Genomic DNA, 7561 nt, shown 5'->3' with positions numbered 1-7561 from the left:
CTTCTACATCCAAATAAGAAGTCCAAGGAGTTATACAGTTTCTCAACTACAAATAATCTGGCATGAATGTCTGCCTAACCACCAAATATAAATATTAGAAAATATATGCTTATATGTGTGGAGGGGGATGGTGGGACATGGAGGGTAGAGGAGAGAATCATGGGGCTGTCCCTCCTGGGAAAGAAGGAGAGATAAAAATGAATTTTCCATTATGGCATTTTAGGATTCCAATGGCAGTTAGGGAAGGGAAGGATAGTAAAATCTGGAAACAAAATAACTAATTTCTCTCAGCAAGGCAACAGGCCATGGACTTCTATTTTCTTTTTGCTGTTTCTTTCCAGCTGAGGACCACCTTATTGATCCTCTACTCTCAGTATGTATGACCACCACCCACCCTAGAGCAAAGAGACTCCACAGTTTGCCTCACATCATACTCCTCTTCTTACTTCCCTTTTCTGTGGGCTCTTAATAGAGGTCTTGGGTTAACTCCAACCTTGAGTGAGTTATTATAAAAATGGGAATTCAACATAGGAGAAGGCTGCTCATTCTCCTGTCCTCAAGTAGAACAATAATAGACCTAAGTAGCAGCAAAATTTAATGCCATTCATCATTCATTCATTCATTCATTCAATAAATAGCAAGCACTTTCTAAATGCCAGTCCTAGTGCATGATCCTATATATACAATGGAGAGGACAAAGATGTGTTCCCTGCCTACACGGTACTAATTATATTTAGCAATGTTCTTATATAACATTCCTGCCCAAAATGTGTAACCAGAACCTAATGATAAAATTGATAAGTCTAGTTTTATTCTTAGGTATCTTGTGATTTTTGAACATCAGTAATCTGAAAACTATAGAATACTTACAAAAGAAATTGAAGAGACACAAAGAAATGGAAAAACTATCCATGCTCATGGACTGGAAGAAAAAACATTGTTAAAATGTCTATACCACCCAAAGAAATCTACATATTGAATGCAATCCTTACCAAAATACCACAAGCATTTTTCACAGAACTAGAACAAAGAATCCTAAAGTCTGAATGGAATCACAAAAGACCCCATAGAGCCAAAGTAGTCTTGAAAAAGAAAAGCAGAGCTGGAGGCATCACAAATCTGGACTTCAAGCTACATTAGAAAGCCATAGTCACCAAGAAAGTTTGGTACTGGCATAAAACCTGACACCTAGATCAGTGGGACAGAATAGAAAACCCAGAAATGACCCACAACTCTATGGCCAACTAATCTTCAACAAAGCAGAAAAGAATATCCAAAAGGAAGAAAACGGTCTCTTCCACAAATTGTGTTAGGGATACTGGACAGCAACATGCAGAAGAATGAAACTGGATCGCTTTCTTACCCTATACACAAAAATAAAGTGAAAATGGATGAAAGACCTAAATGTGAGGCAGAAAACCATCAAAATCCTAGAGAAGATCACATCCAGTAACCTATTGACCTCAGGCATAGTGATATCTTACAGACACATCTCCAGAAGCACAGGGGAAAAAAAGCAAAACTGGATTACTGGGGCTTCATCAAGATTAAAAAAAAAAACAAAAACCACTTTTGCATAGCAAAAGAAACAATTGACAAAATAATAGACAACCTACAGAATGGGAGAAGATATTGGCAAAGGTCATATCTGATAAAGGGCTAGTATCCAAAATCTATAAAGAACTTATCAAACTCAACACCTCCAAAATAAATATTCCAATCAAGAAATGGGCAGAAGACATAACAGACATTTTTCCAAAGGAGACATCCAGATGGCTAGCAGACATATGAAAAAATGCTCAGTATCACTCATCCTCAGAGAAATACAAGTAGAACCTATGATGAGATACCACCTCACACCTGCCAGAATATCTCAAATTAACAACACAGAAAAGAACAGGCGTTGGTGAGGATGTGGAGAAAGGGAACCCTCTTACACTGTTGGTGGGAATGTGAACTTGTGCGGCCACTCTGGAGAGCAATATGGAGGTTCCTAAAAATTTAAAAATAGAACTACCCTTTGATCCTGAAATTGTACTACTAGGTATTTACCCAAAGGATACAAAAATACAGATTCAAAGGGGAACCTGTACCCTGATGTTTATAGCATTAATAACAATAACCAAATTATGGAAAGAGCCCAAATTTTCATCAACTGATTAATAAAAAAAGAAGATGAATATATAAAAGAATGATAAATATATTCACCATTCTGTCATTGCCAGAGAATATTTTTCTTCCTCCATCCTCTGCACGCCATTCTTATATTATAATCACATCATGATTCATGGGATAAATAATATCATTCATTCATGATCATCATCCATTCATATATATATATATTCATCAGCTGATGAATGAATAAAGGAGATGGAGGTTTATGTGTGTGTGTGTGTATGTGTGTGTGTGTGTATACACACAACAGAACATTACTCCAAAACCAAAAAGAATGAAATCATGCCATTTTCAATGATGTGGAGGTAACTAGAGCTTGCTATTCTAAGTGAAATAAGTTACTCACAGAAAGAAATAGACCATATGATTTCATTCATATGTGCGATTTAACAAACAATACAGATGTACATAGGGGAAGGGAAGGAAAAATAAAGTAAGACAAAAACAGAGAGAGAAGCAAACCATAAGAGACTCTTAATTACAGAGAGCAAATAGGGCTGCTGGAGGAAGGTGGGTGAGGGTTGGCTAAATGGATAATGGCTTTAAGGAGAGCTCTTGATGAGCACTGGGTGTTAGATGTAAGGGATGAATCACTAAATTCTACACCTGAATTCAATTTTACCATATGTCTTAATTGACTAGAATCTAAATAAAAACTTGAAATTTTAAAAATACCAGTTTATAAACAGTTTTCCACAGAAAGTTTCCTTTCTATAAAACAACTGACCTGTGCAGTTCAAAACTGTCAATGTCAGGAATGGCAAGCTGAGGAACTATTGCAGAGTAAAGGAGAATGAAGAGACACGACAGTGAGATACAATGCAATCTCCTGGATTGCTCCTGATCAGGGAGAAACATCTTACTATAAAAACTGAAAAATTGCGGCGTCTGGGTGGTTCAGTGGGTTAAGCCTCTGCCTTCGGCTCGGGTTGTGATCCCGGGGTCCTGGGATCGAGCCCCGCATCGGGCTCTCTACTCAGCAGGAAGCCTGCTTCCCTTCCTCTCTCTCTGCCTTCCCCTCTCTCTGCCTGCCTCTTGGCCTACTTGTGATCTCTCTCTATCAAATAAATAAAATTTTAAAAAATTGAAAAATTAGTAAAATTTGCATATGGACCATATTTCTCACACACACACACACACACAGAAGAAAGCAAGCAAATGTGCCAAAATATTAACCGCTGCTCAATCCCATTGAAAGATAAAGGAGTGTTGATGTTATTCTTCTTGCAATGTTCTATAGGTTTGATATTTGTCATACTTAAGACAGAAAGAAAAGAACAATGTCCCAGTAGTAAATGTCATGGTTTCTCCTTTCCTAAATGTCCTTTATAAACAAGTTTCCCATCCCTTTTGATTGGAGCCAAATCCCACCCAGAATGATCTAGCCCTGAATCAGGAACATTAGATCAGAGGAGTACATGGGAAGATAGACTCCCTTGGCTCTCTTGGTTCCTTTTGTCAGCAAGCAAAAATTCCTGGAAAGGAACTATAATCATGGTTCATATTAGTATAGTTATAATATTTCTATCCTTGGGGCGCTTCAGTGACTCAGTCAGCTAACTGTCTGCCTTTGGCTCAGGTCACCATTTCAGGTTCCTGGGACCCAGCCCTGGGTCTGAGGAATTGGCTTCTCCCTCTCCCACTGCCCCAATCATGCTCTTGTTCACTCTCTCTCAAATAAAATATTTTATCTATCAAAATCCTAGAGGAGAATATAGGCACTAACCTCTTCAACATCAGCCACAGCAAGGTCTTTCAAGAAATCTCTCCAAAGGCAAAGGAAACAAAAGCAAAATAAACTTTGGGGACGTCATCAAGATCAAACAAAGGAAAACAGTCAACAAAACAAAGAGGCAACCCACGGAATGGCAGAAGATATTTGTAAATGACACTACAGACAAAGGCTGATATCCAAGATCTATAAAGAACTCCTCAAACTCGACACTCAAAAAACAGATAATTATGTCAAAAAATGGTCAGAAAACATGAACAGACACTTCTCCAAAGAAGATGAACAAATGGCTAAGAGACACATTAAAAAATGTTCAACATCATCAGCCATCAGGGAGATTCAGATCAAAACCACATTGAGATACCACCTTACACCAGTCTGAAGGGCCAAAATTAACAAGTCAAGAAATAGCAAGTGTTGGAAAGGATGTGGAGAAAGGGGAACCCTCTTACAGTGTTGGTGGAAATGCAAGTTGGTGCAGCCACTTTGGAAAACAGTGTGGAGATTCCTTAAGAAATTAAAAATAGAGCTTCCTTATGACCCTGCAATTGCACTACTGCGTATTTATCCCAAAGATACAGATGTAGTGAAAAGAAGGGCCATTTGTACCCCAATGTTCATAGTAGCAATGTCCATAATCGCCAAACTGTAGAAAGAGCCAAGATGCCCTTCAACAGATGAATGGATAAAGAAGATATGGTCCATTTATATAATGGAATATTATGTTTCCATCAGAAAGGATGAAAACTCGACCTTTGTATCAACATGGACAGGAATGGAGGAGATTATGATGAGTGAAATAAGTCAAGCAGAGAGAGTCAATTATCATATGGTTTCACTTACCTGTGGACCATAAGGAATAACATGGAGGACATTGGGAGGAGAGGAGAAGGGGGTTGGAGGAAATTGGAGGGGGAGATGAACCATAGGATCCTCTCAATTGAGACAAAAGAAGCATTTGACAAAGTACAGCATTCTTTCTTAATTAAAACTCTTCATGGTGTAGGGATTGAAGGAACATACCTCAATATCATAAAAGCCATTTATGAAAAACCCAGAGTGAATCTCATTCTCAATGAGGAAAAATTGAGAATTTTCCCCCCAAGGTCAGGAGCACAGTAGGGATGTCCACTATCAACACTGCTGTTCAACATAGTACTAGAATTCCTATCCTCAGAAATCAGACAACCATCAGAAAGAAATAAAAGGCATTCTAATTGACAAAGAAGAAGTCGAACTCTGAATCTGAGCAGGGAACATAATACTCTATGTGTAAAATCAAAAATACTCTACCCCCAAATTGCTAGAACTCATACAAGAATTCAGTAAAGTGGCAGGATATAAAGTCAATGCACAGAAATCAGTAGCATTCCTATACATGAACAAGGAGACAGAAAAAAGAGAAATTAAGGAGTTCATGTCTTTCTCCCCATGATTCTTTAGTCTTGCAAAGTTAATTAATTTTTTTAATTTTATTTTTTTCTTATGCTAAATTTTTTAACTTACTCTTTCCTCTTCAAACATTATTTAACTAGTTTATCTTAACAATACCTTTCATTAAAAAATCTTTTTGAACCTCCATTATTATAGTCATATTTTATCCTTCATTGCATCTGAACTTATTTTTTGTATACACATAGAGTTTTTTATTCTAAAAAAAATTGGGATACAACTTCTACTAGTAGATCAAAATATACCCTAAATCTAGCACAGGGCTTTGTTCTAGTCTCCAGCGTGAGCAAACTCTCTCCACTTGCTTTTTTTCTTTGTTCTCCCAACCAACATATCAACTCCTTTTTTAGAAATTAAAAAAAATTTTCATCTTTATATTCATATTCCATCCCTTCATCATGTTTACCCTTATTGCGTGTGTGTGTGTGTGTGTGTGTGTGTGTGTGCATTCCATTCTTTTAAAATTTGGGGAGGTAGTTCCTTCAAAGAGACCAAAATACTCCCAAAATTAAATGGATGACTCTATTCTATTCACCAGTCTAATACATATATTTTCTTTTTTTAATTTTTCTTTACTTTTTCTTTTTTTTTAATTTTTTTTTTATTTGGGGTCTCTTCTGATTTGGTTAAAGCACATTTTCATGGGGTCTTTGCCACTCTCCAGTATTTATTCACTCTTTAATATATACTTCTCTGGATAAAATGACAAGGCAGAAAACCTCACCACAAAAAAAAAAAAAAAAAAAAAAACTACAACAACAACAAAAAACAAGAGAGAGTACCAAAGGTGAGGGAACTAATCAATATGGACATTGGTAATATGTCAGATTTAGAGTTCAGAATGATGATTCTCAAGGTGTTAGCTGGACTTGAAAAAGGCATGGAAGATATTAGAGAAACACTGTCTTGAGAAATAAAAGCCCTTTCTGGAGAAATAAAAGAACTAAAATCTAAACACCTCAAAATCAAAAAAGCTATTAATAAGGTGCAATAAAAAAAGGAGGCTTTTACTGCTAGAATAAATGAGGCAGAAGAGAGAATTATTGATATAGAAGGCCAAATGACAGAGAATAAAGAAGCTGAGCAAAAGAGAAACAAACAACTACTGGATTGTGAGGTGAGAATTTGAGAGATAAGTGAAACCATAAGATGAAACAACATTGGAATAATTGGAATCCCAGAAGAAAGAGAAGGGAACAGAAGGTATATTAGAGAGAATTATTGTTAAGAATTTCCCTAATATGGCAAAGGGAACAAGCATCAAAATTTTTAAGACAAAGACTATAGTAAGAGATGAGGAAGGACACTGTATCATCCTCAAAGGTCTGTCCAACAAGAAGAGCTAAAAATATTAAATATCTATGCCCCTAACATAGGAGCAGCCAATTATATAACCAATTAATAACAAAAATCAAAGAAACAAAGAGACAATAATACAATAATAGTAGGGGATTTTTAACACTCTTCTCACTGAAATGGATAGATTATCAAAGCAAAAGATCAACAAGGAAATGAAGACCGTAAATGACACACTGGACCAGGTGGATGTCACAGATATATTAGAACATTCCATCCCAAAGCAACAGAATACACATTCTTCTCTAGTGCACATGGAACATTCCCCAGAATAGATGACATCCTGGGTCATAAATCAGGTCTCAACTGGTATCAAAAGATTGGGATCATTCCCTGCATATTTTCAGACCACAGAGCTCTGAAGCTAGAACTCAATCACAAGAGGAAATTTGGAAAGAACCCAAATACATGGAGACTAAAGAGCATCTTTCTAAAGAATGAATGGGTCAACCAGGAAATTAAAGAATTGAAAAAATTAATGGAAATAAATCAAAATGAAAACACAATGGTTCAAAATCTGTGGCACACAGCAGAAGCAGTCCTGAGAAAAAAATATATAGCAATACAAGCCTTTCTCAAGAAACAAGAAAGGCCTCAAATACACAGCATAACCCTATATCTAAAGGAGCTGGAGAAAGAACAATGAAGAAAGCCTAAACTCAGCAAGAGAAGAAAACTCATAAAGATTAGAGAAGCAATCAATGAAACAGAGACCAAAAAACAAAACAAAACAACACAACACAAAGCAAAACAAAACAATAGAACAAATCAATGAATCTAGGAGTTGGTTCTTTGAAAGAATTAATACGATTTATAACCCCTTGGCCAGACTTATCTGAAAGGAAA

This window comes from Mustela nivalis, assembly GCF_964662115.1.
Source record: "Mustela nivalis genome assembly, chromosome: 7".
NCBI classification, from domain to species: Eukaryota; Metazoa; Chordata; class Mammalia; order Carnivora; family Mustelidae; genus Mustela; species Mustela nivalis.
Note: the sequence above shows the minus strand (reverse complement) of the source record.